Raw genomic sequence first — 12,364 nt, 5'->3', positions numbered from 1 at the left:
TTTAATCACAGCACCTAAAATTACTGGATACACTAGCTTGAGCACTCCCTGTTTCTCCCATCTGCTAAATGGGCATTATACATGTGTCATAATAGTCCTCTGACCTCCTATTATGGTGTGTCACAAAACCCAGCAATCCCACAAGATGAGATCTGTTTCAGAATATCAGAATATCACAGTAATATTACCTTAGAAGAAGGTTTCGCTTAGATTTGTGCTTCTTGCAAAAGCCAAATTGCTGTTGGAGGATGATTTTAATTTTTCCAGATTAGTTTACCCACAGTAATATTCCCTTGTGTATGAAGGATTTGTTAAGTTGCTTTTCTTAATAAACCTTTCATATCAATTTCATCCTAATGGGTAGATTTTGCCACTTTAGCAAGACCTACTAAAATATGTATCTGATTAGGAAAAAAAAAATAAAATACAAATGTTCATATTAATTCCTTTTTTTTTTTTTTTAACTTTGACATATTTCCTAGAAGATCTACCACTAACAGTTAATCCCTGCAATCGGCCCACGTAAATAATAACTGCTGAGCACGTAAAACAAATTGGGCAAGACCCTGCCCTAAGAGCAAAATCAATTCTCTCCCAGATCTAAAGGGTCATTCATAATTATGCACATGTATCTAAGAACAAGATTTCCCTTATTGAAAGATGTTGCTGCTTCACTTGCAATAATGTAAACGGTAAAAAGACAGGATTAAATGAGACATCCTTGCTGTTGTTGTACCAAGTGAATGTCGTGTTTCTGTCCACAATTCACCTTCTATTGAACTGCCTGCTTGCAGCATTTCAAAACTTGATGCATTTTCTTTGCCCAGGGCAGTTTATACATGGCATGTTTCTCCCCTCAACCAACTTTACAATTCTTGAGCTCCCAGAGAATTCTCACCCAGGTGTATTCAGATTGCATGGGAATTCTGTCATTAATCAAAGAAAAACAAAGTATTTGAATATTAAAGTATAGATGGGAAGTCCTGAGTCTCTTGTTGAAATGCTTGTTCAGTGGATCTGCCTGCTCTGTTACAGTGCTAATGGATCCCCCACTGTCACATTGCTGATCCCGGATGGAAAGCCTTTATCTCTAGGGGACTAAGGTATTTCACCTCCCCTACTTCTTTCCACACCTCTGAGCAGATCATTAAGAGAAAAAAAAGAAAGGCAAAGGGATGCTATCACTCTGTGAACAGGTTACAATCAGTGACATTGTTACAATTTACAGTTTAAGTCCAAGAGAAATATGTTTAGAGGAAAAAAACAAACAAACAAAAAACAACACAGAAATGAGAAAATCTAATCAACCATGTCTTAAAATGCATAGTGAACACATCCCCTGCCTTATGTCCCTTATGGAAATTGTGCTTATACAACAGATAACTCAGCAATGCAGTCAATAACTGCAAACTCGATACTTCCAAAGGCACTAAAGGGGAATGTCAACCAGCACTGATGAGCAGCTTTGAACCCTTGGCATTTCAGATGCAGACTGACAAGTTAACAGGCCTTTCTTCCTCTGAAGGGAAGAGGGTTTTCATAGCCTGATTCCTTTGAATAAAATTCAGTCCAAAAGTGCTGGGCACGTGCCACATTTCTTAAAAGGGCAACGTTACCAGCCACTCTTGATAGACTGGGGGAGGCCAATGGACGTTTGCACTCAGCACGGTTTTTCCAGTGAAAAAAAAGGAACAAAAATATGCACAGAATATCTTACACCTGGGTAAGTACATCCATTTGGCGGGGAAACAAAATGGAGTCCACTTCAGCTAATTTCTCCTCACTCACTTATATTTAGCCCTGCTATAATGGTCCTGCAGCTCCCATCCTGCAAAGGCTCAGCTTTGCCTCTTGAAATTAGAATGCTGCTGGATAACAACTCCAAGAGCTTTCTACGTGTGACTCTGATGAGGGGAATCCCTTTATTTTTTTACAAAGCAAGCAATGACAAAATACAAAGGGTTCTGTTAGGCTGCATAGTCAGTGAGATTAAATGAAACCCATGGGTTAGTCAGTGTTAACTGAGGGGAAGTGAGGTGTTTATCCCTTTGGTCTGAGCAGCGCTGATGAGCTCCTGCAGAAGCAGCAATCCCAGGGTGAGCAGGCACATAAGGACCATGCCTGCTGCTTGGCTTGGTTTATCTCTGCATCCAATGCCTGCAAGATCCTTCTCTGCACACGTTTAACTACTTAGAGAAATGTCCATAATGCACTGCTTGAAAAAGCCCTGTAAGGCATCAAGGTAAGCTTAAGAAATGAGACAATGCTTTTAACTCTCCCAGGCACCAATTGTACAGCTCTGATTTCTCTTTTTCTTGGGTTATCTGATGTTTCCATAGCTATAAATGTTAACTGTGGTCAGAAATTATCCTGCCCTCTTTTTATCCCCATATCTCACACACATCGTTTGAATTTTAAATTTAATTCTAAGGATCCTGTGAATACTTTTTTGTTCATAAAACCAGTATTTCCATCATGTCATTAAAAAAAAACCTAAATATTTTCAATTTTTGGAAGTAAAAAGCTGAAGCATAGGCTGAGTAACTTTGAGAAGTGCAGTTCAGTGGTGCTTGGTATGGGATCCCTCAGAATGTGTTCTTTAGCAACTCTGTTGTTTGTACTGAGATATCTGGTAAGGTCTTTTGGGAAAACATACCGCATATCTCTTTAAGGTCCAACCAAAATATCATCTATCCTGCCCTCAGTACAACGGCCTTACTGAGATAAACAGTTCAGGGGAAAAAAAGACTTCCACTGTAAATCATACTAACCAAACAGTGGTGGGCCAAATTCCCTACCCTCCACTCCAGCAAGATGCTGTTTGCTCAACAGGGAGTCTGATTATTTGACAAAATTTAGGAGGTTAAAATTAAGACAACATAACTGTGGTCCTCTAAGAAGTTATTCTGTTCTTATTTTCTTGCCTCTCTTTTTCTTGGCACCAAGGGACTTCAGGTCAGAGCTAAAAAGCTTATGAACTCATTTCCTAAAATTTTCAGTCTCCCAAAAGCTTGCTTTCCTTGGATTATTTTTAATTCAGTCAATTTGTAACACATATTCAGCCGGTATCCTCCATAATATTTTATGATAAATCCCATTCAATTTCACATGTACGGTTGCAAGCTTTATTGCTTAACAAACATTTCATCTTCTCTCCCATAATTTATATCTGAATGAGTTTATTATAGACATAGCATTTCATTCATTGTGCAGTTAATTCTGTAACATGCTGCCTGTTTTCTGTATGGCCGCTCTACCATTATGTGCTTTCAGTACAATTGAATTTTTCCTTGGGAGCTTTATAAAATGGTTTATGAATATGTAATACAAATTGTATTAACAAGGCAAATGTACTCTTTATTCCTTTTGTGAACATTTCCACTCAATGACTAGTAAGAGAATGAGCATGGTAGCATGCATCTCCCTCAACTCCTATTCACTAGGGCTACCCATGCAATATTATTTTTTAAAGCCTCATCACTTCAAAAACAAAGGCGTTTTAAAATCTTGGTTGATGCTGCAGTCAGCTCCATGGAGGAGAAGATGAGAAAGCTTTGCAAGACACAATCTTTTATGACATTCATTTCAGGCAGCCTTATTACCTTGATTACTATTACATATTTGTCTCACTTTAACACCTAGAAATACCAGTCCTTCTGAATTACATGCCTACAGGCATACATGACAAAGAGGTGATCCCTGCCTTAGAGCCATCACTGACCATACTTCTCTAATGAGACAAGAACTGGATCACAGAATGGCAATAAGAACAGGGTTAGAAAAGGTTATGACATACAAGAGGAACTGTATGTAGGAGGCATCATTTTCAGAGCAACCGACATAGATGACATATTCAGTGTGTGCAGCAGCTGCTGGGGGGAATATATCACGCAGGGGGTAGTGACAGATGATGCTTAACAGCCACACAACATTCTAAGGGAGCTCCCAGCATGACTTTCACTGTATGCATATACTTGCAAAACAAGAAGCAACATGTTTCTTTACCTCAATTAGCTTGCTTCCAGTAGACAGAAGACAATTAGCACACCAAGAAAGGAAGGTAGGCCCCTGGCCCCCAGGAACACTCAAAGTTTTGGTATAAAGAAGCTTATTTTACACCACAGCCTCAAAGCTCACCACAACACCCTTGTTAAAGCTCACAAGGAGATTTGTTTGTGCCACTTACTTGCTAACTTCCTTATCTTCTGCTCTGTCTCTGATTTCACCTCCTACATACACCTCCTATTAAAATCTCCATCCTTCCATTCACTATTTTGGCCATTTGGCCTTTCTAGAACTGATCTGTGCCATTGTTCTGGCTGATGGCTATTGGCTTGCCATGTGTTCTTAGTTACAGCATGGGGAGCCATTCCTCGGTGATGCGACGGAAAGCCTAGAGCCTTCGATAGGAAATAACGTGGTACTGACAGAAGAAGGACAAAACAGAAAAAGTCTGAATATATTTCTGTTCAACTGTACTGATTACAAGGGATGGAGCAAAAATTTGCTGCTGGAATTCAGATTCTTTTGATGTCTACCCACAGGCTCAAGAACTTCTATACTGTCTATACTGGGAGGCAAGTAATATTTAGCAGGCTGCTTTACTACCCATGTTGGATAGAATTACAATAAGACGATCTATAGAGTAGGGTTTGGCTAGCTTCGTCTCTCAGATCCTCAGATGGATATGTGGAAGAAAATCCCCTGGTGTCATTCTAGATTCCTAGAGCTATTCTGGATTTGATGAATAGAGAAATCATCATGAATTAAGAGCAAGCCAATAAACAAGAAGGGACTTTCACATTTCATGAAACGTGCTTGTAGAAGCATTCCCATTTTAGGAGAGGAAATAGCCCTGCTTTTAAAGAAGGGATCTTCTTATCTGCCCTCTCTATATTTGCATATGCAAAGTGGGGTTCAGTAATACCACTCAAGCAGAGAGTCTCATGATTTTCCAGATAAGATTCATGAAAGGACTCAGAACTAGCAGCATTGCTGAGCCATACCCACTCCTTATTAAATTCCTCCAATGACGATTTTACTGGAGTTTTATATTAGTGTTAACAAAGGACCTGAATAAGATATAAGTAAGAGATGTTATATTTTAAATAAAAGTCCAGGTAATGTGCCACTGGGGACCTCAGAATCAAATGAGCTTTTATATTTTTATGTAGAATATAATCACTTTTTTCATGATTGTGGTTGCTACATTACTGTTATTAAAGAGCTTATTATCCTTTGGGGGATACTGCTCTTCGGAATTACATGCTTGCAGACCAGAAGAGATAGTGTAGCTTCATCCACTGATCCACTATACAGCATGGGACAACAGAACAGCAGCATACTGGGATTGGCATCGCATGGTACCAAGCCTAATCCCACTGGTACTGCAGGGAGTCAGAGTGAGATGCAATGGAAACTGGAAAGTCATTGTTATATGGTTATTCTGTTTGCAATCCTGTAGTACATAATGAGTCTCAAGCTTTTCAGGGAAATTGGCCAAAATGTAACACGTAAAGAGAGGGCAAATAGGAAAAAAAAAAAAAAAAAAAAAAAAAAAGGCAAGATATTACAAGAAATGGAAAATTACCTAACAGACCAATTATCCCCCTTCAAACTTTGGAAAATCTTAGCACATCTTCCTAGACTATTATATATCTATCATTTATTACCAAGTCGACCTTTATCCCTCTCTCTACCTTGGCAGCATTATGCTTTCACGGGAATTACTTTTTAACAGAGTATTCAATCTATCAGAAGACCCATTCAGGACCCACTTTCGAATCAAAGGGGTCAATACCCTCTTCCTGCTGATCCGTTTTTCAGCAAGTGCTATGGTGAATGTTACAAAGAAAACAGTGCCAGCTCCTGGGACAACCCTACTGCCTCCTTGCACCCTAAATACATCTTCTTCCGTCTCAATTTCAGACTGCACTCCAAGGATCATCATTAGGAAACGGGCTCATCCCACTAGATTGGAGCTTCTATGCCTCCCATAGATTCCAGACTAACAATATACTTAAATGCATACATCTCAGAAAGCAAACATTACTACTTAAGTTTCCTCATTATGACTCTGGTGATGTAAACACATGGGTGGTGCTATTTTTTGATATTCTGCTTGTTTTCAAGGGGGAAGATAGCTATATGATATGTTTACACTGGAACGTGAATATCTGAAGGCAAATCAAATATATTAAGTGCATCCATATCATTACCTGTTGCTTCACTGAGACAAGGAAGGAATCTCTTCATGAAAGATGAACAGGAATGTATTACCACAGCATCTTAAGAAAAACAAGTGATCCACAGTGCCCAAAAAGGTTACAGGAGGTGACACCTTTCTCTTTCTCTCACCACTAGGAACATCTCCTTGCTTCATTTCCCATGAAAAGCTGTCAAGCAAACACCTATCTAGAACATAAGAGGAAACAACTCATCATTTCCACATACAGTGGCTGCTTACGTCTCCATGTCACACTGCTAGTAGTGGTTCTGAGCACACAAAATTCATAAATATCAGCAAAACGTGTGAAAAACGATATTCTGGAACATATATACTCATGTGGGTATTATCCATGGTATCTGCTGTCATCATTTATCAAATTTGTCTTTCAAAGATATTAGACTTCACGTCAAGGAGAAATGATATCCAGGACAGGATCATCAATACTACCATGCTGTCTACTACCATGCTGTCTACAGCGGAGGAATTAAATTAAATTGCTATTTTCAATCTCAATCAAACAGAACTGAGACCTGGAGACTTGCCCCAGGTGTCAGTGTAAGGGAGAACAAGGAGGCACAAGCAGTACAAAGCCTAACAGACACGTCATGGTAGCATCTCACTGAACACAGGGTGGAGAGTCCTGGTTACCTTGTTTTAAGATGACCCCACCCTCTTCCACTGTGAATTAGTAAGCAACTTCCCCTCAACCTGTTGTTATTCAGTATCACCACAAATACTTAGGAGTACACAGAATGCAGTATCCCACATCAGCACTGGTACAAGTGCTTTTGCAGGAGAGAAGGGATGCCCCGTGCCCAGAGCATGACCACATTGGCGTCTTCCAATAAATAGGATAACCTAGTAACATATTCTCAGCTCCTGCTGTGCTTTAACCATGCATTCCATTTAGCCTCTCAGGCAAGGACAGGGAAGTAGCGAGCAGTTTCTTGACTCTCCAGAGTTAAGATTTATGCTCACCCATACAGCATGTACACAAAATGAAATCAGCCTTTATACAGCCCCCCAAGTGGGAGGCACCCCGTCCTTGTATACCCATTCACACACCACATATCATGTAGCTCATAAACCATGTCACACATTAATGAGATCCAAATAATGCAGAATCTACAAAGTAGTAACATCTGTAGTTACACTACTTAGTTTAAGTCACAAGGATTAACAGTCCCCATGGTACTAGAAATACACTAATCACTTGCAAGGATCACAGAAGAATTGTTGCCATCTTGTGTTGCCTGGCTGGCCAAGTGATTTTAATCTTCTTTTGAGATAGATACTGGATCTTATAAACCACTGGTCTGCTGCTTTAAATAAAGAAAGAATTCTACAGCCTCTGTCCACCCATTATGTCCTTTTTGTGTAAGAGGCAGGAAAATCATGTTGTAATGTGAAAAATTTAGTACTGAAGAAAGAAAAAAAGCAAAAAGCTTGCAACCAAAGTGAAAGAGCTTTGGTTTTCATGTTAATGACTCTTCCACAGCCTTATTTAAGAAAATGCTACAAGTAGGAGATAATCTAACAAATCCATGCATACCTAAAAACCCAGTGTTGAAAATAGATTGCAAAACCTTTTCCAACCCTCTTTAAGTAACAAAAATGAAAAAGAAAAAAAAAAAAAAGAAAGAAAAAGAAGAAAGCTTAAAATTCTGGATGAGTTTTTCATTTTTTTTTAAATTAGAAATTTGATAATTAAATAGCATCTTTTAAAATCCTTTCTATAATACTGTATTTGCAATATGTATATAGATATGTGTACTGAAATGTAATAGATACATTATTTCACTACCACTTTTTTAAGGAGCAACCAGAAATGATAGCATTCTTTTCACTGACTTGTACAGGCACCCAGAGATCATCCAAAAGAATGACACAGAAGAACAGCATTTGAATAATCCGTACTTTGAGTAATAGTTTGAACATAAAAGATTACTGTGCTGATGGCAGCCAGTGGACATATTTCATACTACTACAGTAACTTTCTTTCTTATCACTTTATTTAGTGATATCATCTCTCTTGAAAAAATAATGCTGCATGATATTTCTGTCTCCTGGAGTCGAGATGAGCATAACGATTCTATCAGGTTTAATACATGATAGCACTCCTACATCAGTTCTCCGTGAAAATCCAAAGGATTTCAAGGAAACAAACCTATATACCATGTTTGTCCTGTGTATGTTTGGCTTTGTTCTTTTCTGCAGTCTTTTCGTTATTGCCAGTGTGCTGGCCGAACCCTTTCTATTGCAAGAATAATCGTAAATCTGCATGAAGTTCATGATGATTAGTTTCTCCTGGAGTTGGGCCAAAGAATAAGCCTTTCTCCAATACAGCCTTCACATGCAGGCTCAGTCAAGAATTCGTTTATTAATCCTATCAAGCCTGGATTAAGCCACCCAGAGGCCCCAGTGACATCAAGTAACTCTGCGCCTTGAGATAGGCCTCCCAATCGAAAGATCTCCAAAACAGCAAGTTAGAGGTTAGCCCTGAACACAGACCACGCTGTATCTCTACTTAATCCCAAAGTGCTGGATCAGGACACCCACATCGAGGCATCTGTCTCCCCACTGCAAGCACTAATAGCCTGTGCTCCAGTTTAGGACACAAAACGCAAGCGTGCTGCATGCTAAAGGATATAGGAATATTTAAAAGACAGAATGTGTTCTAAAGGATATCGTAACTGAAGATGAGAAGATAAAGTCTAAGCAACCCAGTAGCCAACCTAAGAATTTCTTTACTCATACCCTTTTATTCCATAAGCACATTGGTGAAAAGATTTCAGCAGACATTTCATGCATCAAAATCTTCTACAAGTTTACTTATCCATACACAGTATTATTTTGGTATCAAGAGCAATCATACCTTGATTCAAATAGTCTTTCTACAAGCTGTATTAAAACTATCACTCCATTTCCTGAGAGCTCAGCTGGCTCTTTCTTGGCTTCCCAGTTTCCTAGCTTAAATTCTTCATCTTTCATTTTAAAATGCAGATTTTGAGGTTGATACTCTACTTCAGAAGCAAGATTGGGCTAAAAACCTGATTTCCGCCTTCTTTTATCTATTTGGCCATTTCATGTCAAGAGCATAAGCACAATTTTCCTACTGCAAAACTCCCACCTGGTCAGCCTTGTTAGAAATGTCTGTGCCTCCTCTCAAACAGATCCTCTCCCCCCCTTCCTACCACATCCCCCTCTCAATCCAGGCGAGATTTGTTACAAATATTTCACAGAGCCCTAACGTTGTGTGAACTCTTGCTGAATTATTGTTGTTCCAGGAGTGTCCTGGGGGGATTTTCAGAGCTGCTGTGAGACAGTGATATTCCTTGTGGAGGACTAATAGATTGTCACTGCTTCCACTGGGAACAATGAAGGTCAGATGTGCTAGCTAACCTATGTTAACACGCAACTTCCTTGCTCTGCTCAGGAACAGCATTGAAAATAATACCATGCTTAGGTATCCCTCATTGCCATTTCACATACTGAATCAGTCCTAGCAATGCAGGGCTTTTGGCTTCAGCCTGACCCCTGGCAAATCAACTCACTAATCCCACAGGATCCACTACTTCACCTGAACCAACAGAGCGAATCTCAAAAGGCAGAAAGGAAGAAAAATGACAGGCGGAGAAGTCATCTGCTCAAAGCATCTCCCCCAGGCAGCTCAGCCCTGAGCCCTTCCCTCCTCCTGCAGCACACTCCTACTTATCATCACACACACCTGGATTAATCTCTAAAAACTGTTGTGCTTTCTTTTTAACCAACCCACCCTACTTTTGTTTTGTGTTTTTGTGTTCCTTTTCTTACCTGTCACTTGGGGCTCTTCCAGAAGAAACAGACTGCACATTCACAACCTGAGAGGCTGGTAGATGAATTCCTCACCCTCTGGATCTGGACATTTCTTCCGGGTCCTGCAGAAGCTGTAGCCTTCTTGCCCATCTGGTGCCTTATAAAAGACAAAGGTTTTGTTTTGAGCATGTATGTTCACTATTCAGTGTTGTCCTTTAACACATCTGCATGCATGCATCTGTTGATCTTCTGTTTATCAATACGATCCAGTCCAGCGTTTTATGACATTCTGAAAAACTTAGGAGCAAATGAAAGCCTGGGCAGGAAAGGTGCATTCAGAAGTTTTGAAAGAAAATCTAATTCATAAATATTAGAACTACAAGGGAAAATGAGCCACAGCTTGATCACACAACAAGAATAGCAATTAGGAACAATTGTTGAATTTAGTTTAGGTATGCAGCATACGTAGGTAAATACACTGAATGCTAATGGTTTTATAATAGTCTTATTAATTCACACACATAGTTAATGTTTAAGATAAACTCCCCATCTTTAGAGTAATTTATGCATTCCACTTTTATAGAATTCCAATTGAATGAATATGAACATAATCATTTTGCACAAATGTTCTCTAAGGAGTGTGCAGAGAGTCTGAGGCAATGCTGAGGCTCCCCACAGCTTTATTCATAATGGATCAGTCTATTCATTCCTTATTAATTTAATGGAGTACAACTGAGCAGTCTAGCAGCTTGAGCTTATGAGTGTTTCACAAATGGGGCTTTTTGCCTGTAATCGCTTAATCCTACTGGCTAGGCCTCATAAATTGAATAAAGGAGTGAACTAGGTTTTAATTAAGTCTAAGGAATGAGCTTGTCTGAAAGATACTACAGCCTCTTAAGATCACAGTGGTGAAGTGTGTTTGTCCAGAAGCCTGGCGGGGGCAAGCAGCCTGGGTTAGTTAGGGTAGAGACCAGTTGCTTTGATGTGAGGTATTTGTTAATACCTTTTCTTTTTAATTAAAAATCCATTTTCCACTGTCAGTACCATCCAAAAGCATAAGCGAGAGAACTGCAGCAAACCTGACTGGTTTGGGGAAGCAAAAGTGCTTTGGGATTCATTCTTTCTGACTCCATAAAGTAGCTTACAGCCTGATGCTGGCAACCAAAGAACAAATCATTTGGCCAAGCGGTTCTGAGCTATTCTGTGTCAGGGTCCATTGCCTCGGGTTGAGCCAAATGCATGCAGAACTCAGGAGCAAAAGCACAAAATGGGGAGTTGGGCTCTCACCCCTTCGAGGGGTCCTATGCATCAGGTCAGAGGTAGCAGGCTCACAGCCACCTGCCTGCTCCACTGCAGAGCACAGCTTTCTGCCCCAAGCATCTCCACACACCAGCTCGGGAGGAACAACTCAGTGCTGGTTTCTGACCAAATCTGAGCAAGACACAGGAATTAAAGCTCCTCTCCCGTGCTCTCCAAGGCCCCGTCCTGCCAGCCTCTTCTGAGAGAAACACAAACAGAGAATCACTCCTGCAGCAAAATGTATTTGCAGCCACTTTCTTTTACTGTTCAGCTGCTGGAGAAGCAATTCTGTCCCAGGCTGCAAACCAGCCTGGCTCTCAGCTCGGTTAGAAAGAGGGGCCTTCAGCTCCCTGCCTCTCCACAACAGCCTCCAGGGACCAAAATTCACCTTCTACACTCCTCCAAACTACCCAATGAGGATATATCCTATGCAACAAGGATTTTGAGATTCATGGTGATGTAAAAGCTTTACTGATGAACATTTTCCATCTCCTCCTCTGGTGGGTTCTTTAAGTTAGCCGTATTGGATACAGAATAGATGCGAGGCACTGAGCTCAGGTGCCCTCCTCCTCCCTGGGACCAAGGCTAGAATGTAAACAGCACTGCATTCTGTTATAAAACTATCAGTTTGGTAAATCATCATTCAGGATGCAGGATTTTCTTTTTGTAAATAGAGATAAAGGACAGGATTCTGGGGAATCTGTCAGTTGCTTTGCAGTGTAATGAAGGGAGACAATGTACTGATCCTACTGTGATTTGCAGTTCCAGTGCAAAGTATCTGAAAGTAGTCTGTAACCCAGGTATGGTTTTCACACATCCATGCAACAGCACACTGCAGTCCCAACAACAGTCAGACTCTTTTTGCTGAGAGTATGTACATACATGGCAGAGGGAGCCCCCGACCCCAGACTCCCACCTACGGGCAGTATTTCACAGGCTTGGCATTCATTTGTCATTTTCCTTCCATACTCACAAATAAGAAATGGGGAACTGTAGGGCTGGTGAAAGGAAGGCTAATTTGCCTAGCTTGCTTCTTGTGGG

General features: G+C 40.3%; 1 long non-coding RNA gene across 2 annotated transcripts in view; it reads right to left on the bottom strand.

The window, feature by feature from the left end:
• LOC125699472 (uncharacterized) overlaps window positions 1–12,364 on the bottom strand; it is a 280,743-nt gene that overhangs the window by 238,671 nt on the left and 29,708 nt on the right. For both annotated transcript variants that reach the window (XR_007379578.1, XR_007379577.1), the window contains exon 2: window positions 10,043–10,181. This is a non-coding gene — a long non-coding RNA (uncharacterized LOC125699472). The remainder of the gene's footprint in view (window positions 1–10,042; window positions 10,182–12,364) is intronic.

The sequence above is a fragment of the Lagopus muta genome, chromosome 12 (genome assembly GCF_023343835.1).
Source record: "Lagopus muta isolate bLagMut1 chromosome 12, bLagMut1 primary, whole genome shotgun sequence".
In the NCBI taxonomy this organism is placed as follows: Eukaryota; Metazoa; Chordata; class Aves; order Galliformes; family Phasianidae; genus Lagopus; species Lagopus muta.
This window is presented reverse-complemented; position numbering and strand designations above follow the sequence as displayed.